Source organism: Primulina huaijiensis, chromosome 9 (genome assembly GCF_012295235.1).
Source record: "Primulina huaijiensis isolate GDHJ02 chromosome 9, ASM1229523v2, whole genome shotgun sequence".
NCBI classification, from domain to species: domain Eukaryota; kingdom Viridiplantae; phylum Streptophyta; class Magnoliopsida; order Lamiales; family Gesneriaceae; genus Primulina; species Primulina huaijiensis.
Window position 1 is genome coordinate 8,240,357 of NC_133314.1, and position 24,578 is coordinate 8,264,934.

Genomic DNA, 24,578 nt, shown 5'->3' on the forward strand with positions numbered 1-24,578 from the left:
AGGATTGCTGAGGTCAGTCAGGGGATCTAATACCATTTGGGTTATAGTGGATCGACTTATTAAATCGGCACACTTTCTTACCCGTGAAGACGACTTTCTCCATGACTCAGTATACAGAGCTCTATATCCGGAAGATAGTCCGATTCCACGGGATCTCAGTTTCTATTGTGTATTACAGGGACCCGAGATACACATCATCTTTTTGGAAGAGTTTACATTCAGCTATGAGGACGAAGTTGCTATTCAGTATGGCATTCCACCCTCAGACAGATGGCTAGTCTGATCGAGTTATTTAGATTTCGGAAGACTTATTGCGAGATTGTGTGATTGATTTTCCATGGGAATTGGGAATCAAAGCTATCTCTAGTGGAGTTTACCTACAACAACTGTTTTCAATCATCTATAGGGATGGCTCCCTACGAAGCACTGTATGGGAGAAAGTGCAGATCGCCGATTCATTGGGATGAAGTCGGTGAGAGATCAGAACTTGGCCCAGAGATTGTTCAGCAGACTGCAGACATGGTGGTCAAGATCCGAGATAGGATGAAGACCGCCCAGAGTCGTCAAAAGAGTTATGCTGACAAGAGAATAATTGATCTCGAATTTGTCGTAGGATATCACGTATTCGTGAAGATAGCACCCATGAAGGGTGTTATGAGGTTTGGGAACAGAGGAAAGCAGAGTCCGAGGTTCATTGGACCATTCGGAATTCTTGACAGAGTTGGGACACTTGCTTATCGTGTAGCTCTATTGCTGAATCTTGCCTTAGTACACATTTCCGGAGTACACAATGTGTTCCACGTTTCGATGCTGAGGATGTATATGGCAAATCCTTCGCATGTTTTGAGTTATGAGCCGTTGCAGCTTGCTCCAGATCTGTCATACGAAGAAAGACCTGCCCAAATTCTAAACAGACAGCAGCGGAGACTTTGGAACAAAGTGACCAAGTTGGTCAAATTCCAGTGGCTGAATCAATCAGTTGAGGAGGACACTTGGGAAGCCGGAGCAGCTATGAGAAGTCGCTATCCGGAATTTTTTGGTAAGATTTAATTTCGAGGACGAAATTTATTTAAATGGAGGAGGAATTGTAGAGACTAAAAATCAGTACATGTAAAACCCATTCATTTATTAAATTGTTAAATTACTTATTTAATTTTTAAAATGATTTTTAACGATGGATGATTTATGATTTTTGCATTATTTTAATTTATTATATGTTTATTTGATGTACGTTAAAACGTTTTTTTGAGCTTTATGTTTCAGGCAAATATTCGATGTAGGATCAAGAAAAGAGACCAGTGACGATTTAGGCGATTTATGAAATTTTGGTATTTTATTTCATGCCAAAAAAATTTGGTATTTTAAATGATTTATGAAAGTTTTAGCATTTCAAAATCTAATTTAATCATTAGTTGATTTTGAGATTTTAAGCTTTTCAAAAATACTAATTTGAATAGTTGGGATTTTAAACCTTGTAAATTATTTTATTAAATCTTTTAGTGGGTTAAATTAGTATTATTTTATACATAATTATTTAATTAAGCAATGTTTAGCCCATAATTTATTCCCCACACATACACACACACGTTACTCACACACCCACACACACCATCGGCACACACATTCACACACACTTGACATTTCCTTCTTTTTATGAAATGTTGGCACGTCTATGTTTATGAAAGCATGTTCAGAATTTAAGTACGTATGTGCTACTTTAAAAAGCATGTGATTTTATTATGTATTACTTGCTATTCTCAGTTTATACATGTTGAGTTTTTAGACTCACTAGACTTTATCGATGCAGGTGAGGACGAGTTTTAGAAGATGAGAGGCGGAGACCAGTGAGATGGCTCGGACTAGGCGGAGGACTAACCCGAAGACCGCTTAAGTTTAAAGAATTATTATGCATGTTGAACTCATTTACTTTGATTTTAACTAATTTCTTTATGTTGTTTTAAACAAGTACATGTTGCAAGTTTGTTTTCATTTCAAATATTTGTTCAAGAATTTTAATTTTTTTAAGGCATTTTGTAGGAGAATTACTTATTTAAGAAAAATTTTTATTTTCCGTAAATTTTAAGTATGTTTAAAAGTACGGTACGTTACAACTGAAGTGATGTAAAAAGACGTTTTAAAAATCCTCAAAAGTCTTTGTACTCTGGGGATCTAACTTATCAAACCATCGTTGGGCTGAATCCACCAACGTGGTTATAAAAGTCTTGCACTTGATCTCATCGTCATAACAATGCAACATGGCCTTGTTCTAAAAACGAGCTTAAAGTTCTTCAGGGTCCGAATTTCCATCATACTCCCTTATATTTGTTGACTTACAGTGGGCCGATATGGGCTTATTGATTATGCGGGTGGAGCAAAGACACCTTCGTGGTTGAATTCAGAGAGTTTGAGAGGACCCAACTTGTCTTTCCTGCCACTTCACTTTTTGTCTCAAATCTTATAATTCTTCATCCATGGTAATGGCATTGGAACATGAAAGGATCGGTTATGATGTGAAAAGTGTTTAGAAGGGGGTGTTGAATAAACACTCACGGATTATGTTCGTTTCTCGTAAATTGAGTTCAGTTCAATGACAAACTATTACTCAGTATCTCGTCAGTCGATGACAATCAGTTTAACTGAAAAACAGTTGCGGAAGTAAACTGATTGAAAGATAAAATAACTGAAATAAAAGGTAACTGAAACGAAATGCACGCGATTTGTTTCTGGATGTTCGGATAATGGAATAACTCCTATGTCACCCCTTCTATCAAGAAGATAGGATTTCTACTAAAAGAATTTGATCGAATACAATGATTGTACTGACCCACTTCAGTTTGGTCTTATCAATGTCAAAACTGAAACTCTTAGTTACAACAGGCTATTTCAGTTCGTGACTGATCTTAGCACAACTTTAACGATATAACAGGGATTACAGTGTGCTAACAAACTCAAGAAGGTAGCCTTGAATGCTACAGATAAAACTAGTAAGTGTGAGTTTTTGATTTCGGCAGTGTAACAGCTTGAGTAAAATAGTTGTTTTTGTATCCTTGTTTTTCTCTATTTTATTCAGCTGCTCTCTTCGCCTATTTATAGGCTTCTCTTCCAACGGTAACTTGATGTAATATTTGAATATTATATCCGTTGATTGCCACGTCGATATACTCCTGACAATCGTACACTGTAGACTCTGAAATGTGGCGTTCCACTACGAGTTGCAGTATGTTTGTACTGATGTCGATTGAATGTCCTTTTCATTTGATGACGTGTATAGCTGAGCGATCAGCTGATAAATAGTAGCTGATAAGCTTGTGCTGAGTGAATCAACTGATCAGTCAGCTGTCTTCAAGAATCCAGTTAGGTTCAACTGATCAGTTTCAAACTGATCAGTCGGTTAACTTCGAAAGTTCAGTTCAGCTGGATTCGGTTGCCTTTGATAACTCAAGCGATACTTCAGTTAGGCAAGCTGTATAATTCGAATACTTGATCAGTTAATCCAATGGTTTGTCAAACAGCCGAAATTAAGTTTCCAACAGAACATTCTCTGGGGCTTTCTTCCTCTTCCTCCTTTGTTTTGTTCTGAGGAGGGGATTCTCCCCGGGACCCTTCCTCACAGGGTGCCCGGCTGTTGCTGGGAGATAACTTTTCTATCATGGCCTTCTAGACAACCGTTGTTATCCACTGAGTCAATTTTTTTGGTATTGATCAAGAAGGTTTGATGGGGTAGACTTCCTTGGGAAACCTCTTAGTTTGAGGACTCTTTTCTGGAATTGTCTCTCCAAGCTGATTTTTGGGTTAAAACCATATCTTTGTCTCATATCAAATTTCCCACAGATGGCACCAATGATGATGACCAGATGAATTGGATTTGACTGTGGTGGGTAATTAAACCAGGTCGGGCTGTTTCCTGCCCTTATATATCGGATCTTGGATGAGGGTGTCCGGGCTCTGGTATGTCTGCACACTTAGGATAACAGAGATCGTTAGTGGGCGTCGGAATATTCTCTGATGTAGCCACTCCAACGCTCAAGTCAGCCGAGTGATTTTTATATCAGGAGAATGCATAGAGAGTATGTGTGTTTATTAAAAAATGTCTGATGAATTAATATCAAGCAAACATGTTATTTAAAAGAGAGAAGTCAATGATGGCTTTGTTTTCATTACCCAACTGTTGTTCATGGTGAGATGATCGCCCATCAATATGTTCACTAAAACTGTCATGTAAGGTCCAAAATGGGATAATGTAATCCAACTGCATGAAATGTAAGAAAAATAGAAAATGTCTAATTAAATTATTTTAATTGCATTAATTAAATGTCGTAAAAATGTTAACATGTTAAAAGCAGGGTTTCTATTATAAGGCATAAATCAGTGTTTTCAAGGGTTATTCGACACACAACCGAGGAACGAAGACTGTAAAAAAAATATTTTTTTTAAATTATTTTTTTAATTACTTAATATACGGTATATTTAATGATTAAATTTTGAAAATGGGGTCTTTTGATATACTTTTACATGTTGATTCGTATTTTAAACCGATAATCGAATTTTGACTAAAATAAGGACTTTTTGGAGACTCGGTTAATATTTTCGAAGACTTTCCTAAACGAGATATCTTTCCTAAGTACTAATGAGCCTATTATACTAGGATTATTGAGTTTAGTTGTCAACCCATGTATTTGTATCCTAAACCTTGACTTTCAAGCCCTAAATCTCCTACAATTACACGCCAAAGACAAAGAAACCTAGGGTTTTTCTCCCCCTAACAGCCGCACACTCACCACAAGCCCCAAGAACTCACATGTCGGTTTTTGAAGGCCAAAAAAAATGCAGCAAGGTTTCCATGTTCCTCCGGCAACGCCTCTCCATGTCTAGACTCGAATATTTGTGCGTGAATCACGCAAATGCACACCTTATTCCTTCTTTTCTCATCATTCATGACATAATACGTGTTAATATATATGTTTGCATGAAAAATATTATATCATTTTTATTATTTTCGTTTTTATTATATATACATGGAAAAACTTGTAGTTTCTTGCATGTTCTTGATGGTTCTTGATGATGGGAAGGGGGATGCAAGAGTTCGATGGTTGGAGGGTCGAAATACATAAGGTTAAGGGTTTTTAGTTGTGCGACTTAGGCATGGCATGCTGCAAGGGGATGGAACGATCGGGTTAAGGCTTGAAAGGCTAGGGCACGTGGGTTTTGGAAAAAAAAAGAGGAGGTTGTGTAGGAGCTGTCCAGGTGCGGGGCTGGGCTCATGAGGGTCCTAGCCCCGAGCCATGGTGGTCCACACATGGCTGGATGAGTGAGGTTAGGTTAGCGCATGGCTAGGCCTCAACCTAGCCATGCATGTGAGAGTTTTGATTGAACCATGAAAGTCCTAGTGTGTAATGCCCGAGATTTTATATCATGTTAAGCTGAGATTATTGATTTTGAATTGATGTAATTATAGACGGACCATTCCGAGACTAGATTGGGCAAAGCATATGATTATGCAATTTTTTTGACAGAACTATTGGCGCCCGAGCGGTAGAAAATGATCGCCCGAGCGCCAATGTTCAATAAGAGGATCATTTGGACAGAATATCTGGCGCCCGAGCGGTAGAAAATGACCGCCCGAGCGCCAGTGTACAACACGTTAAGGTACCGTACAGAGTGTTCGGTGCCCGAGCGGTAATTTGTGACCGCCCGAGCGCCGCCTGATTTGTATGAAAATGAGCCACGTTTCACTTACATGCAACTTGATATATATACACAAGCTTCTTCATTCAGATTCATTTGGAAAGAAGGAAACGAGAAAGCTACGGAAATCTTTACGCCTTTTCATATTTTAGATTTGTGATTGTGCAAGATCCGCCCGTCAGAATTTCGATCCGACTTCAGTACTGTGTTCCTATCGACGCAGGCTACAACTGGACGTAAGTTTTACTACGTTTTGAGATGATTTGAAATTATGGTATTACCAGAATCTGATATGATTCCTATATAATGTTCTTGATATGTTAGACATCATATAATCGAAACCGGATTGAAGAACGGATACCGTATAGAATTGTTATGCATTTCAGAGTTGAATTGTTTGGGATTTTGGAGATGTTGGAACATATTATGATGGCTATGAGTTAAGGTTGTTGATTTTTGATATTTGAATCAACTGGTATCGTGAGATTTTGCCGTTATGTCGTCGAAATGTACCGAGAGTGAATATTGATCTGTATGTGTACTCCTTTGAGTTAGAGGCTGATATGGTACATTGTATATATATGTCTTTTCAGATTGGTATTGACAGATTGGATATCGAGATTTCAAGATTTCGACTTGGTAAAACCGAGACTACAACAAGAAAGGTATAATTCATGTTGATTCGGGAAGATACAACTCGAGTTAGATTTGATTCGAGTTTCCCAAAATCACATACTAGATTTCTATACCTTGTTATGCTTGTGCTTTATCTTGATTTATATACAAGCATTAAGATAGGAGAGTCATTGGAAGATTTGCCAAGTTCTAGATGTTCGGTGATATCGAAGCATAGGAGAAGATCAACTCCGATTGTAGATATTCGATACAGACAGGGCCGAAGTCTAGGAATAAGACGTACCGCCACCACGATCGGGAGAGTAGGTGGGAGACTTGTTACGTCTTATTCACACCGGGATCCCTAGACTTAGATATGAGTCGAGTCAAAGAATAAGAGTCGAAGAATTTTATCTGTATTCACTAATGAGTCATAATTACTGAGTCATGTGTTATGATTTTGTATTTAATTGCATGACATGCATGTATACATGTTTTATACTGGGATTTGTTCTCACCGGAGTTTCCGGCTGTTGTTCTGTCTGTATGTGTGCATGACAACAGGTGGGACAGGATCAGGGTCACGCAGAGGATGAGAGGTCGAGGTTAGAGTGGTGATTACGGGCATAGCAGAGTAACTAGTAGTGTTTACATTTGAGAAATAATGTGTAATAAACTCTAGTTGGTACGATTTGAATGGAACCAGACGTGTATATACTTTTGTTAAAATAAAATAAAGATGTCGTTTGTGTATGATTTATATACAATTGTTTTTTATATTAAAAGCAAAATTTTGACCCACATTTTCTAGCAAAGATCCACTTAATCTCAAAGATAATTGAGTTAGAGCCCGGGTCCCAACATAGTGCATGGCATGTAGGGCTGGTCAAGGAAAGGTCCTAGGGGTTTGGTTATGGTCGTAGGGTGGTTGGTCAGGGTGTAATCTCATTGGTTAGGATCTAGGATCGAATGCGATTGTGGTTTGTTGGGGCTAGGGTTTGGACGATCGGTGCAGAAAATTTCAATAGGATTTTTTGCATCCCTAAGGGTTCTAAATGGCTTTAATTGGGTTGATAAGGGTTAAAGTTTGGTTAAGTTTCGGGATGATTCGAGTTAAAACCGAAACTTCGGTACAAATTTTAAAACGAATTACGAAATTTAGTCAAGGGACTTAAGTTTACGTCTAAGAAATGTTTACAGATGTGTTTTAAGATGTTATGGTAAGTTTGGGTGGATTCGAGTTTAAGTTTTGAGGTCCAAGGGTAAAATGGGAAAATTAAAGTTTCAGGTGCAAAAAGGTCATTTACACCTGAAAAATGTAAGGTCATTTACACCTGAAAAAATGGGAAAATTAAAGTTTGTGATGAAAATTGACAGAAGCTAACAGACATGTTGGATAATTGGTTTAAAAAGAAAATGATATTTATGCATGTATTTTTGTAAAGTGATGAAATTATTTTGAATAAGATGATTTGATTGTGACGGTAAGGAAATAGGGATTCGTGAGGGACAAAATCCCAGCGGAACCAATTACGGGACAAAGCGCCGAGGGAATCCAATACTCAATTTCCATAGGCCAAGGCCAAGTAATGGAAAAGTGGTTGCTGGTGTCCCAGCCAACTATAGGCCAAGTCATAGAATGGGAAAGTGGTTACTGTTGCCTCGTCGCTTGGTACCATGGTTACAGTTGAGATTGATCAATCGACTGAATGATGAAAAGATGATCACAATTAATGAATTAATATTCCCTTAAAATAAATTTATATGTCTAATGATGAAAGAAAATGTTTAAAAGTTATGCAAATCTTATGTTAAAGTTATTTTATCAAGGTAATTTTCACTATTGCATGTGGATCTATATGTATTACTTGTTATAACGGTTAAGGCATGTTGAGTCTCAATAATTATGAATGATGTAGGTGAAAATATTTATGTTGAGACAAGAGGAGTTGATAATTGAACTGGTTAGGCTGATGGTGCACTTGTAACGCCCCGAAAATTCGAAGGTCCACGTGAACCACATGCATGCAATTATTAAATTCTCTTGCATTTTAATTAATTGTTTTAATTGCATAAATTAATTATTTTGTGCATATTTGGATGTTTAAAATATATTTTTCTACATGATTGCATTAAAATATATTTTTAAAAAGGTTATTCGAGTTGCGATCGAGGAACGAAGACCCAGGGCTGAAAAAAAATAGAAAATATTTTTATTAAATAATTTTTTTAATTATTTAAAATATGGGTAATACTTTTTATTGTTTTTGAAAATATGGGGTTTTAGGTGAATTTATACGCCGGGACGTAATTTTTATCGGTATTGATTTTTTAACAAAAATGCAAATTTTTTTGCAACCCGGTTAATAAATTCACAAACTTATTTAAGCAAAATTATTTTTAGTATTTTAATTAAATACTAATGGGCTACATGGGCCTAATTATCATTGTTAATGGGCCTAAGTCTAATTAGTTATTAATTAGCTATTTAAAGTGTTAAACCCCACCCTAAACCATCATACTTCACGCCACTTTTCTGAAAACCTCTCCCATATACACGACATCACACACCAACAAGCCTTGGAAGGAAGTTCGAAGCTTTCAAGGGATCACAAGCCTAAGCCCTCCTCCTCATCGTTTTTCGTCGTCGACGGATAATCGTGCGTTTAAAACTTAAAGACATGTCATATTTCTTTCTTTCAATCATCTATCACACCATAATATTTATGTGAACATGTTTTGAAAGAAAACAAGGCACTCAAATTATAATTTTCGCAACTATTCACATGCATGTGTTTAACTCTTGTTTGTTGATTCAAAAATCATGTTTAATTTGTGTTAAGGGGCTGCCATGGTTAGGGTATGGATTAAGGGTGTTTTACACAAAGTTTATGGTCCTAGAAACACACCAAATAACAGCAAACGTGAATAACAAAGCTGGAAAAAAAACGTGGGCATCAAAGAAGAAGGAGCCGGGAGTGTGGGTTGTCCAAATTCATGAGGCTCGGTTGTTTGCATGGCCCCTTGGGGCTTAGCCAATGCTGGCAGGGGCTCGACTAGGGTTGGGAAAGAGGGCCTGGTAGAGTCCTAGAGGGCTAGGACGCGAGCAGCCAGGATAGGGAAGAGTTCACGCTGCATGGGACTCTTCCCGTAGGGTGAAGGTGATCGGCCGAGATTTTTAAGGGAGTGGCTCGGTTGAGGGCTAGGCTAGGTGGTCTGGGCGGTGGCCAAGGACGGTGCAGTAAGGGTTAGGAAGGGCTGGGCTGGGTGGTTGTCACGCCCCGTATCCGAAGCGTCGGTGACATCCGGTATTGTTTAACAAATACTTGAAAACAATTAAGCCTCGTATCAAAATGCCAAAAACCAGCCTTTTCATAAATTAAAAATTGTCTTTACATTGACAATAGAAATAAAAATTACATCAGAGTTGCAATTGCGGAAACTGAACGAAAGAGAAATAAAGTCTAAAATTCCGGAAACTTGTCTGTCGATCACCATCCCCAGAACGCTTCCTGCTCCTCTTCATTCAGTTGTTCCTCATTTTTATCTGAAATTTGTAAGGGGTGAGTGTTTTGGGAAACACTCAGCAAGTGGGGGGTCGATCGATATCCTATTATACATATAGAACTTAGTCTTTAAAACATTTCTTTAACACACTTTCAAATCTCAATACTTTTAACTTACAGAAACGAATCGAATATAAGACAGGAGTTAACAGATGATTCAGAACAATTCAGAAGCAGATCAGATCATTTCAGAACAAATCGAAGATAGACACAACACTGTTACTCATCTCATTTCCATTGTCAAATTGTCCGCAATATGTTAGTCCTCTAAGGGGTGAGGCCAGAACTCGATTTTATACCCACCAGTGGGGGCCAGACAGAAATGGTTTTATACCCACCATTGGGGGCCAAAACAGAAATGGTTTTCTACCCACCATTGGGGCCAGACAGAATCACAATTCTCATCCCATTTCAAATTGACTCGTAACAGTGTAACAAAGATTTCAGATTATCTGACAGAACGAATCAGAATTTTCAGATATCAGAGTTTCAAACGGATTCAACGGGATCAAAGAATTTCGAAACATAGAAGAAAACACATAATCGATCGAAATTTTAAAAGACGGACCTCATGCTTTTTCGAAAATGAAGACACACATACATGCATGTCATAACTTATATATTCAAGTTTTAAAGTACAAACGAATATACATAGCAAAAACCCACTTACTTGTTTTGAGAAGTATGCTTCGAACTTTGCAGATTCTTGAACGAAGTTTTCTTCCTAAAATCCGGCAGCACTTCAACGTATCACTTGAACAATTTATGCCGTTACTCCAGCAGCACTTCGTCGTATTTGCCGAGCACACGAACTGCACAAAAATTTCTCCCTTTTCCTTCTTTCTTTCGGCGCCGAGATGGAGGGAAGAGGACCGAAATTTGGTGCCTTTTTGGGTGTGGTCTCTTCAACACATGGAGGTTGTAATTATAGGACAAAAATATGGCCTTTTACTTGCCATGGCCGATCCCTTGGTCCCCAAGAATGGCCTTAAATGTGGTCAAATTTTCATCCAATTCAAGGGTGACCTAGGTTTGTTAATGAGTCACTTCTTGCATATTTAATATGTCTTATTCTCTTAGCTCATTTCCTTGGTTAACTCACTGGTCATCTCTTGCACATTTAACTTATCCAATCCCTTAGCTCCTCCTTCAGCTCTCTCTTTGGTCCTTTTAGGACAAGCATGGTTGAGCTTCTTTGAGCTAGGATATTGAATTCATGAGCTAGGGATTTCCTCCCCGACAATCACTGAGCTTCCTTGAGCTGAGGGTTTTAGCTTGTGAGCTAAGGGTTTCCTCTTCCGAGTGACGTACCCTCAATTCTCAAGGTTTTGCATTGCCTCGGCTTCTTTTTGAGCTACTTTCCGAGCTTTTTGAGGTGCTTTGCTCGAAAAATCGGGGTTCTCATATTGGTGGCCTGGGTAAGAACCTCCACCAAACAAATAGCAGCAGTAGCGAGAAGGGGAGATGGTGCGCTGCTGTCTTCTGATTCAGGTTGTTTGCTACATGGGTTAAGGGCTTGGGCTGGGCTGGGCTGGGCTCGGGTCTGGGACTGGTCTAGGGTCAGTTAGGGTCAAGGGTGGTCAAGTGGTTAGGGGCTAGATGAGTCCTAAGGCAACTAGGAAACCTTACATAGCTAGGACACCTCACGCACAAAACCTACAGATTGTGGTCCACTGTCCAGAAGGTAGTTGAGCAGGCCAGGGCTTGGTGTTTTGGGCTGGGCTTGGTCAGTAGGGTCCCTAGGTGGGTTGGCTAGGTTTTGGCTCAAGGTGGCTCGGGCGTGGCTCGAGTAAATTAGGAGATGGCTCGGTGTGTTCGATAAGGTGTCAAAAACAAAAATAATAAAGCTAAAATTAAATCCAAGGGTCCACGGGGGTGGCTCATGACTTGGAAGGGTAGAATAAATCATAAAAAGATTATGTTAAAAATTTAGGATCAAAATAACGAGTTTTGGATTTATTCGGGATTTTACCGCTGCACGGAACGCTAATTAGCGAGTTAATTGAAACGCCTAGTTTAAGCTTTATAAAATTCTGAAAAATTATATTTAAGCTTAAATAATTATTAAAAGTTTATGTCTTTAATTTGGGAATTTTATATTATGGTTTGGTGTAAATCGGAATTAAAACGCATTAATAAGTCAAATTTGAATATTAAATTAAAAGTCATCGATTTAAGCCAAATAAAAATATGAGAAAATTCATGTAAGCTTAAATAATTATTTGGAACATGTTAGAGTCAATGAAATTAAGAAAATGTCAAAAACGGAAAATTTTACGTCCAGTGGTAAAACGGTCATTTTACACCTAGAAATTAGTAAACGTCATGGCAGTGCCCTGAATGCTGTTTTATGTGCTAATATGATTATTTTATATAGTTATGGATGTTTATGGAATTTTATATGTTAAAATGATATTTAAACGTTTATGGGATTTTCTATGTTAAAAAGATATTTTAAATGTTTAGAGAATTTTATATGTTTATGAAATATGTCAAAATGTTATTTTATATGTTTTGAGGTTAAAATGATTGTTTTGAAATGTTTATGATTAAATTATGATTTTTAAATGTCTATGGGATTTTCATGATTTAAGGAAGACATTTAAAAGACATGTTGCATGCTTGGTTTAAAAAACAAAATTATACGTTGTGCACTATTTTTATAAAGTAATGAGAATGTAAACTTTGAAGGAAGTGAAGTAATTGTGACTAATTCGATAATGTTGGAGATTTCGTGAGGGTGACGGTCCCACTGGGAACCCGACGGTCGTATTTCCATTTTTACGAATATGAGGTAACGGTATGAGGTAACGGTATGTGATAACGGTAAGAATGAGAATATTGTGAGGGGAAAAGGCCCCAGAGAGAGCCCATTTATGGGAAAAGGCCCCAAAGAGAACCCTGACGATCGTATTTCTATTCCAAAGAGGATAGGTCAGGGCCCAGTTGACCGGTGAGAGTGTTGCTGGTGTCCCCCGCCGCCCAGTACTGCTGTTTTAATGTATATGGATCCATCGACTTTATGAGGTTTAATTAAAGTCACAATTAACGATCTGAATTCAACAAAGGAAAAGGAAAAGGAAAAGAAAAAATGTTTATTATCATGATAAAAGGATTTATGTTATGTTTTGAGAAAAAGGAAAAGGTTAAGGTTTATGTTATGCATATCATGAAAATGTTTATGTTTAAAGTTGATACATCATTATTAAAAAAAATTTATTTAAAGTTCATGCATTATAAAAAAAAAAGTTTACGAAAATGTTCATGTTTGAAGTTTATGCATCTTCATTAAAACGATATTTTAAGTACAAGTATTTTTCACTGTTGCTTGTGGTTTTATATGTATTACTTGTTATCAAAAATATGACGTGTTGAGTCTTTAGACTCACTAGGTGTGATTGATGCAGGTGATTATGATAAAAATGTTATGGAGGTCTTGATGGTTGACTTTACTGGACTGAAGGTGCACACGACCCGAGGACCGTGCTAGTTTTCCGCACTAGTTATGTTTTATGTTTTTAAGTGATGATAAAAAATATTTTTACTATGATTTATTTATGAGTGATTTTTTAGAGATTATAGTATGGGTTATACTTCTCAAATAGTGTTTTTAGGTTTGATAGAATAGGCGACGATTTCATTTTTATGACTATGCCACTTGATTTTTGAAATACTAGTTGGTTGATGTTTTATTTTAAGGGATAAAATATATTATAAAAATATTTTCAGGTGGTATATGTATATGGCCGAAAATTGAGTGTTTTAAAAAAAAATTCTAGTACTTTTAAAGCAATAAAAAGGGCAGACGTTTCAGTTTCCTATTTTTTTCAGCCCTCGGTCTCCGTTCCTCGATCACAACTCGAATAACCTTTTTAAAAATACATTTTAATGCAATCATGTAGAAAAATATATTTTAAACATACAAATATGTACAACATAATTAATTTATGCAATTAAAACAATTAATTAAAATGCAAGAGAATTTAATAATTGCATGCATGTGGTTCGCGTGGACCTTCGAATTTTCGAGACGTTACAGCACTGAACCCGAAGACCTTGATAGTTTTTTGCGCAGTTGATGATTTAACAGTACTTTATGTATTCTTATGACTCTTTTGCAAAGGAGTGGTTTTTGAGAGGTTTGAAGATGTTTATGCTCTTTTTGGAAAAAAGCTAGTTTTAGGTTTGGTTGAATGTTTGCGATTTTATGATTGTTACTTCAGTAATGGATTTTTTAAGTTATTAAATGGTTGGACTATTTTAGCGGCACAATTTCGTAAAAATGTAAATTTATATATATAGGCCGAAGCCTTAAAAAAAAATTCCAATCCAATTTTAAAAACAATGTATAACTTAGAGACGTTTCAGTTGGTATCATAGCAACGTTCTTGTAAAGGGTCGTGCCACCGTCAGTTCTAGAAGCCCAGTCGTCAATCCTCAAGTTTGTAATTTTAAATTTTTGAATGATTTTAATGATGGCACCTGCATGTTTACATGGTTTATGTGCTTAAGTTACATGTTAAATGCTTTTTGAAGTTAAATGGTATGCATGTTTAAGTTGCTCGATAAATGATTTTTATAAGCTAAATGGTTCAGATGCTTAGATTTAATTGCATGTTGGTTACGTTTAGAATTTGGAATACATTCAGATAAAATGCCTCATAGACACGCACCTAGTTCAAATAGACTAGATGATACTCATGATGACTGTCAAGAGAACCCTAAGCCACATCAAAATGGAGATGCTGCTACTCGAGTGCTGGAAGGTATGGCACGATTCTTTGAGACGCAAGCTTAGAAGGATCCGAGGCCAGAACATGATATGTATGATCAGTTCAGGAGGTTGGGTCCGAAGGAGTTTTCAGGTACCACCTACCTATTTTTTATTGCGGGTTGGGTCAGATCCCTTGAGGTGCATTTCCGCTATCTAAATATGGAGGATGCTGATCGAGTCAAGTGTGATACTTATATGTTGTAGGTTGAATATTTTCTTTGGTGGGAAGGAGCTGAGCATGGTGTCAATCTAGCCACCCTTACTTGAACGCAGTTCAAGAACATCTTCTATGAGAAATATTTCACTGCTGACGTCAGGGGATGTTTGAAGAGGGAGTTTATGAGTCTCCGTCAGGGAGACATATTTGTGGCTGAGTTCATAAGGAAGTTTGATAGAGGTTGTCACTTAGTGCCCCTCATTGCCAGATATGCTGCTGAGAAACTGAGGCATTTCATGGATTGCCTCCGACCTACTATACGTCGTGATGTGATATTGATGTGACCGACAGATTATGCAGATGCCAATGCTTGTGATGTCCAAGCCGAGCGAGCCTCGAAAGATATTGACTTTGAAATTCAGCGCAAGAGGCGGCAAAATCAACAGAACTCTCAACCAAACAAGAGGCAGTTTACAAGACCTCCTAGAGCTCTGGGGCAGCAGAAGCCCCAAGGTCAATTGAAGAAGCCAGGGCAGCAAAAGCCACCACAGTTTGGAGCCGCTCCAAAATCTGATGAGAATCCACTATGAAAATAGTGCAACCGCCCTGACTATGGCCAGTGCATGTGGGGAACATACAAATGCTTCATTTTCAATGAGGAAGGGCACAAAGCCATTGATTACCCAAAGAATAAAGGACCAACGGTGGACAGAGCTTATGTTATGCATGCTGAAGAGGCAGAGTCAGAGTCAGACACGACTTTAATCACTGGTAATCTAGTCACTTAACGTTTTTACATTGTTTTTATTGCATAGAATGTTAAATTGGTTAGTAGAATTTATTGGGATAATAAGGAAATTAGAAGAAACTAAGTTGCATGCTCTACTTTAGTTGGATGTAAGGGATAACATTGAATTTATAAAAGATTGGGCATATAATATAAGCTTTAAGAATGTAAAATACTGAATTGAATCAATATAAAAATTATAAGTCTTGAAAAATGAAGGAAACAAAAGTATGAGGTTTGCATCGCATAAATCGAAAACTATAGGGACTAAAATTTAAAAACCGAGAGCTCAAGGGTTTAAATGCACAAGGCCGAGTGTTTCAGGGGTTAATATGTGATTTTAAGAAGTCATGGGACTGAAATTTAGGTGACCGAAAGTTCCAAGTTTAAATATGGAATTTTTAAAAAATTCGGGACTAAATTGTAATGTTTGAGAATTACAGGGGTTGTTTTGCGAATTCTAGAAAATCAGGGGTTGTTTTCATAATTTTTGTAATTTTAGGATCAAAACAGTAAATTTAGAGAGGTTAGGGCCTGAATTGATGAAGTTAAAAAATAATTTGAGGCAACGATGCAAATTTCGAGAATTGAGGGCCCAAAATGAAAGAATTTCGAGAAAGCAATGGCTGAACTGCAATTTTTGAAAATTAATTTTGGGCCGATTGTTTAATTTCGAGGTTTACTAAGGGTTAAATGAGGAAATTTTTTAGAATTATGGGTTATTAATAATAGGAATTCTTTAATTTTTCGACTCAAATGGATTTGTTGGTATATCTGTCGCAGGAAGGATATTTATTTCAAGTGTAGCTACCTATGCATTGCTGGATTCAAGAGCTACACACTCATTTATATCCGAGACGTTTTTCAAGCAATTGAAAATTATACCTGACGATTTGGATTTGGGCTTTAGAGTTTCTATTCCTTCTGGTGATCAGATGGTTACTACGAGTATTGTGAGGAATCTGGAGCTTCGTTTACAGAAGAATGTGGTTCAGGCAGATCTCATCGTACTCCCGATGCCTGAGTTCTGTATCATTCTTGGCATGGATTGGCTATATTTGAATGGAGCTTCGAAAGATTTTCGACAGATGTCAGTATCTATTCGACTGCCCAGCGGAAAATCTTGTCTTTGAGACAGCGAGAAACAAGCAAATGCCGCACATTATCTCCTGCATCTATGCGAGGAAACTTATGAGGTGAGGCTGTCAGGCCTTTCTGGCGAGTGTTATTTCAGTACCTATTCTGATCAGTCATGTAACGTCTATTAATTTAAAATGCTACTATTTTTTTTAAATGCTCAAATTTTGAAAATAAACACTTGAATAATTTGCATGCATGCAACCCTACTAAAGAAAATACCATTTAAAAATAATCGTAAAAATTTGACAATTAAAAGACATAGTGCAATTTAAAATGATCGATCTCAAACGAAGCATGAACAATTAAAAATACTAGTGATCAACAGTAAATCGAAACCAGTGTATAAAATATCAATATCCTCTCAACTCTCCTAAAATCATGATGTACGGAAAAGTGTGGTCCTCGGGTCATGCGCACATCCAGGCCTGCCTACTCAGAGTTCGGCACCTCCAGTCCCCTTGAAATAATGATCACCTACATCACACACGTCTAATAAGTCTAAAGACTCAACACATATGAACCGATGGTAAAAAATACATATACGTAACAAGCAGCAGTGAAAAATATTGTAATTAACATACATTTCATGACTGCGGTAAAATCGTATGCATAATCGTGACCTGCCTAAGCATGTTAATGATCATAGCGTATATCATCATAAAACATATACGTGTTCATTTTCTTAATTTGAATTCCGTTCTTCAGCTGTGACTTTCGTATTATCATGTCATTCGATGGATCCATCTACGTGTAACTGAGGTACCCGGCGGCAGAGGCATCAGCGACAGCATTACCTGTCCATTGAGCCCCAACCTTTCATGTCATCGTGTCATCGTGTTAGTCACAACCAACTCTCATCTTTCAAAAACGTGTCAATCATATTCACCACTTAAATAAAAGCATTCATACATAATTTTTCTTTCAAACCAAGCATGCGACGTATTTATCGTATTTACATAAAAATCATATACATGATGCATAAACATTTAAAAACATGATAAAATGTGCTCAGGACGCTACCAGGATCAAAATCTCACCCCGGGTGCAAAATGACTATTTTGCCCCTAGAAAACCCAAAATGACCGTTTTACCCCTGGACTTCTAAATTTTACCCGAAGCTTACCAAACTCCTTAAAACATCCCAAAACAGATTTTTAAGCATTCATAGACGTAAAATCGAGCCCATTTCACAACTTAACCGTTTCATTTTAAAACTTGGACAATGTCCCGTCCCGATTTTAACCCGAATCGACTCGAAAGTCAACCAAATTTTTTCCCGACTTTTTACCATACTTAGTACACATCTAAAAGGCCCTAAACCTAAAAAATCAGACCCTTACACTTTCGAAAATCAGGACAAGCCAGCTGCTGAATTTTCGTGGCTTCCTATTTCTACAAACCCTAGTGCACTACTTCCCATTTTTGCGCCCTAGCCTACACGCGACTGATCCAGCCCCGACTCCATGCTTCCTAGACCACCCTAGGACTCCTATGAACTTGCTGAACTCACCGACACAGCCCCATTGACGGTGCCATCTTCTAAGAGCAGAGAAACATCCCAAAAATTCCTACTCGCGTCCTACCAGACTCCACCTTGCTCGATCAACTTTTCCACCGACTCCAGCATGGTTCGTGTAAGGACCGTGTATCGTATTATTGTAAAACATATTGTGATTATCGACAATTCATGAGATTATTATGTGATTAGAGAAAATATGTTGTGATAATGAAATATTGTATTAGAAATTGATTTGTCTTGAATGATATGCTGAACCACAATAGAAAAATGACACATTTTACGGTTTTCAGCATAATTATCTGAGTATTAGTCCAAATGAAATAAAACCAAATTCGTTGGAAAGCTAATACATAGTACAAAAACTTTCATATTTTGAGTTTTGTCCAAATCTATTTGGAAATAAGGGAAAATCATCTTGAAGTATAACATGTGCATTGCAATTTTTGCACTGACACATTTTGGGAGAATGGGCATAACTCTCGCATCTGATATCCATTGACTGAGGTTGGTTGTAATGCCCGAGATTTAATTACTGTAATCAGAAGTGGATTAATTATCAAAATTGAGACTGTAGGAGCTCAAGAGGAGAAGCCGGGAGTCGGTGTATTATAAGCCAAGATGTTGGACAGAACATCTGGCGCCCGAGCGGTAGGAAAAGACCGCCCGAGCGCCAATGTTGAACAAGAGGAATACTCGAACAGAAGGTTCGGCGCCCGAGCGGTAGTTTGTGCCCGCCCGAGCGCCAAAGTTCAGTAAGGATATGTCTCGGACAGAACATCCCGCGCCCGAGCGGTAAATTGTGACCGCCCGAGCGCCGACTGAAATTCAAGAAGAATGTGCCACGTTGCTTGGACATGCAATTGATATGTATAAGTTTCTTTCTCCTTCAAAAAAACTGAAGAAAGGAAACGAGAAAGCTCCGAGAAATATCCTTACCCCTTTTCGCGTGTAGATTTGTGCTTTACGAAAGATCCGCCCGTTAGATTTTGAATTCGACTTCGGTACTGTGTTCCTATCGACGCAGGCTATAACTGGACGTAAGTTTTATTACGTTTCGATATGTCTTGAAATTATGATATTGTCAGAATCGGATATGATTCATATATGATGTTCTTGACATGCTAGACATCATAGAATCGAAGTCAGATTGAGAAACAAATTGATTATATACTTGGTATGATTTTTCAGAAGTATATTGATTGATATTGGACAGATTTGGTTATTGATTGATTTTAGATGATATTGGATATAAGTTATGGATTGTAATTGATATCTATTGATATTGTATTGATTGGGATATCGAGATTATTCCGTTATGTCGTTGATTTTGAGTTAGATTCAGAATTATACAGATATTGACTATAAACCGTGATATTGTATCTGTGATGTTGAGATTGACGGGGTTACTAAGACCGTATTGTTATGCCGTCGAAACATCAGCAAATTGATATTGATCAGATTCAGCATTGATAGATTGGATCGTTATATCGTTGACATTGATCAGATTATGTTTTTATTTAAGTATTGATCAGAGAAGATATTGAATTGCGTTGTATATTGATATTGTACCTATTCGATTGTCATTACGAGATTGGGTATGGACAGAGTTGAATTCGAGACTTCGACGTCGTCAAACGGAGAAGATAAAGGTATAAATTAATGTTGAGTTGGGATTGCACAACTCGAGTGAGGTTTGACTCGAGTTTCCCTAAATCACATACTTTATTTTATTGCATTGATATTTGCAATTAATGAATGAATTGATATGCTTGTTCTATTGATATATAGATAGCAGGTATTAAATGATTGGTCTTGTGACAGAAGTGCCTGATAGTGATAGAATCGTCACTGGCACATTGCACATTGTCACAGGATAGGAATATGGCAGAAGTGCCATAGTCTTTGACAGATAGGTCAGGACATCGGACGTTTGGTCATATCGAAGTGGATAGAATTGGAGTTGCTTCTATTACTGATGTTCGATATGGAAAGGGCCAAAGTCTGTGAATAAGAACGTACCACCACCCCGATCGGGAGTGTAGGTGGGTGTATGTTCTTATTCTGATCGGGATCCCTAGATTAGGACTGAGTCGAGTCTGATTCGGAGAATCACGGAAAGTGATTCATTGATTAATATTGATTTATGAATCCTGAATATGGTACATGGAGTTATGTTCCTGATTTTGGTACATGTTTAGAATATGAATTTTTATTGATATTGATTCATGTTTCGGATTATGATACATGCGATGAATACTTTATTTATGTTTTGATTAGGATGCATGTTATGAATATCTTTTATATGCTGTTACATTGATTATATGATTGCATGTATACTTGGTTTATACTGAGAATATAATTCTCACCGGAGTTATCCGGCTGTTGTCTTGTTTGTATGTGTGCATGACAACAGGTGGGACAGGATCAGGGTCAAGAAGAGAACGAGGCTGGACTAGATAGCGTGGAGATCCGGGCTCAGAATTAAATTAGGATTCAACACTGATATGTAGTTGGACCTAGTTGAATTATTATAGACAATACAAGATTTGTATGTTTATGTTTAATATTTATTTCAAAACGATTTACATTACGTTTCCGCTTTGTATTTTAAAAAAAAAAAAATTTAGACCCTGTTTATTATAGTTGATGAATTAGTCCCAATGACGATTAAGAACATGATTAGCGTCCGGGTCCCCACAACAGGTGGTATCAGAGCATTAGGTTCCAGAACAGTAGGTTCTAGAACTGTAGGTTCTTGGACTGAGATAGAAGCTAGTGAGCGGGGTAGAATGAGTTTTCTTTCCTTGCATGTGATTGCTAGTATGTGATATATTATGATGTAGAATTACATTGTGTATGCTAGCATGATATTATGTCTTACTGCTTTAAATACATGTTACCTGAATATCTGAGTTGATTTGGTCATGTGTATTATTTGAGGATGAATCAGAACCAAGTCTTGATCAGAGGTAAGCTGATCAGAAAGGGACTGAGACGGATTTGTCTCATGTAAATTGCTAACTCTTGTAATCATCATATATACCCCCTCGAAGAATTCCAGAACGAGGTAGTACTTCGACTGATCAGATAGATGTGTCAGAAACTCTGATGGAGACACAGTTGAAGAGGTTTCAGTCATTTCAACCGCCGATTTTGAAGGGTACTGAGACATCTGAGGATTGTGAGAATTGGTTAGATGATATAGAGATACTGTTTGATTCACTTGATTATCCAGATGAACGGAGAATTAAACTAGAGCCCAATCAATTGCAAGAAGTTGGTGGATCACAACAAAAAGAGTATTAGAACAGCGGGGTACGGTGATCACGTGGAAAGTTTTTAAAGCTGAATTCTATCGAAGATTTTTCCCAGGATCGTATAGAGAGGACAAAAGAGTAGAGTTTGAGAATTTGAAACAGGGCCAATTGAATATTGAAGAATATGTTGCTAAATTCTCTACCTTATTGCGTTTTGCTCCTCTGATAGCTGGGAATGATGAAGCTGTAGCAGATCAGTTCATCAACGGATTGAATTCTGAGATAGTTGCCTTGATGAAGGTAGAACGACCCCATCATTTCGTTGATGTTTTGAATAAAGCAAAAAGAGCCGAGGCAAGTTTGATTCGACAACTAGGAAGGTTGGATGTGAGCCGACCTCAGATTCAGCAATTCTCTCTTGGATTTGATATTGGCAGTACGAGTGGGAAGCATGAGTTGCTGAAAACTCGAAAGAAACAGTTTAAGAAGTTAGGGAGCGGACCGAGTGGTTCATCTAGCTCCAGTGGTTCTAGCCCGAGTTATACTGGAGTTTATTGCAGAACCTGTGGAGGGAGACATCCCACAGAGCAATGCCAAGGAGTATTTCGTAGTTGCCATATTTGCAGACAGTCCAGACACTTTGCTAGAGTTTGTCCACAGAGAGGTTCCCGAAGATTTCAGGGAGCAAAATCATCTGGTTGTAGTGGCCGAGGAACAGACCCAGGAGGCACTTGATGATATAGTGACAGGTAATTGATCTTTTATGAGTATCTTGCGTATGTATTAAGAGACATTAATACATCTTATACATGATTTTGTATGAATTGCTTCGAGACATGCTTTATCTGTCGGGTCTGTATTTACTGTAGTATTGATCTATTTCCTTTTTGGGAAAGGATTTGATATCAGTGAGATTCTGTGACCTTTTGTATACTGCAGTAAGATGAGAATGAAATTGAGTTAGATTGTGTTGTCTGATTCTGACCGCATTATTGCTATTGATATGTTAGACAAGTACAGAACTATTGTAGATTTTTACCAGGAGATGGTAAGATTCGGACCTGAAATGGCCGAAGAAGGAACAATGTATGATAAGGGTTCTCGATTTTGAATTCCTTTGACATCCGTATTATCTATGATTCAATGAGTATCGAAAGGAATGGAGAGATTCCTTATGCATTCAGTTGATTACTGAAATTGACTATCCCATGAGTTGATTTGCCAGTAGCAGGAGAGTTGCTATAGTCTTCCCAGATGAGATTAGAGTTTTGCCTTCTATCAGGGAGAATGATTTCAGCCTTGATTCGATATCAGGTACTGTTCTTATTTTAGAACTCTGTACAGAATGACACTGATGGGATTGAAAGAATTGAAATATCAATAGAAGAGTACTGGTTGAGAGTTATATCTGATTGAGTGCTTATCTTTGAGATACTTCAGTCCTGTTTATGGGTTAATTATGTGTTCAGAGGTATTTTGATGATTTTATGCCATTTATCTATGATGTTTTGATAGATTAGCAGCATATGACTGAATTGAATATTTTGTATGAACTGAGATATGATATACAGAAGCTGTTCAGATATGAATCTGGATTGAGACAGATTGTATTCAGAGTATGTGATATCCGAATCTAGTATACTGATTGATAATGGCACTGTTAAGACCATGATCAGTGGCTGAGAACAACACCGATATCAGAAATTCATATTTGCCCGAGTTTAGCAGATTATTGTATATGATTGTTGTTTTGAAATTTCTTGAGAATTGTTATTGTTCTAAAACAGTATGAGAGACAGATATATTGTTTGGGGGACATTACATTCGAAGATGATATAGCAGTTGATTTAAACAACGTTGAAAATGTGAACGGTTAGTCAGAATCGACAGTGACAGTATTGTCAGAAATTGCGTTTGATATTTTGAGTCTGATCCGATATTGCTGTTGTTCTAAATTCGTGTTTGATACAGATTTTTGTATATTGTTGCAATTATATACAGTTCAAACCGACTCAGAACATCGATCAAAGTAACAGGTATGTGACATAATCGCCTCCTTGTGCCAACTCTTTCAGATTTATACAACAGAATTCAATATCGATAGTCAGAACAGGGTATCGAGCAGAATATCAGGTAAGTAATACCGTATTGTATGTTAATAACTGATTTATTTGTACCAGATATTTCGAATTTGAAATGACAGACATTGTCAGAAATGCGCAGTAATTGATTCAGTGTACATCCTGATAGCAGAAAATGTTTTGATAGAAACAGATGAGATTAGATATGGCAGAGTTTGTGCTGAATTGTCTTAATTGTCGACAGATGAAGACAGAAAGATAGAACCAGGAGATTGGTTATATCGATTATTGATTCCTGAATAGAAATGGAGTACATTTCTATGAATTCCGTGATGAAATTATCGCAAATCTTTCTACGATTGTAATACGATGTGATTATGATTGATAGATTGCTCGAATTTTTCATATGTTATTTTGTACAAGACGACGTATAGATACGACCAGACGATTGAGATTTATGTCAGAAAAGGGGTCAGATTGTATTGAATGCCCAAATTGATTGTATCAGACTGTGACTTTCGGTTGATTTTGTATTTTTGGCAGAATATACGACAACCTTTTCACATATCATCCACAGATCGATGGATAGTCGGAGTAGACTATCCAGAGATTGAAGGATATTCATGAAATAATAGTGTTTGAATTGAGCACTAGTTGATAAGAGGTATTGTCATTTTGTGAATTGTCGTACAACGATAGCTATCAGATGAGTATTGAGAGAGCATCATTCGAGATATTTTACAGTGATATCTGTAAATTTCTTTTGTATGGAGATAATATCGCGAAGATACCTGAGATCAGATCGGATAGGATCAGAAATATGACAAAGAAAATGTAACTGATTCAGAAAGAAAGGAAGACAGCTCAGAAGAGATAGAATAAATATGCCAACGTCGGACGATGACTGTTGGTATTTGAGGCCGAGGATTGGATATAACCTTGATAGGGATTAACAAATTTGATAGGAGATGATGAAGTTGATCTATCATGAGCTATT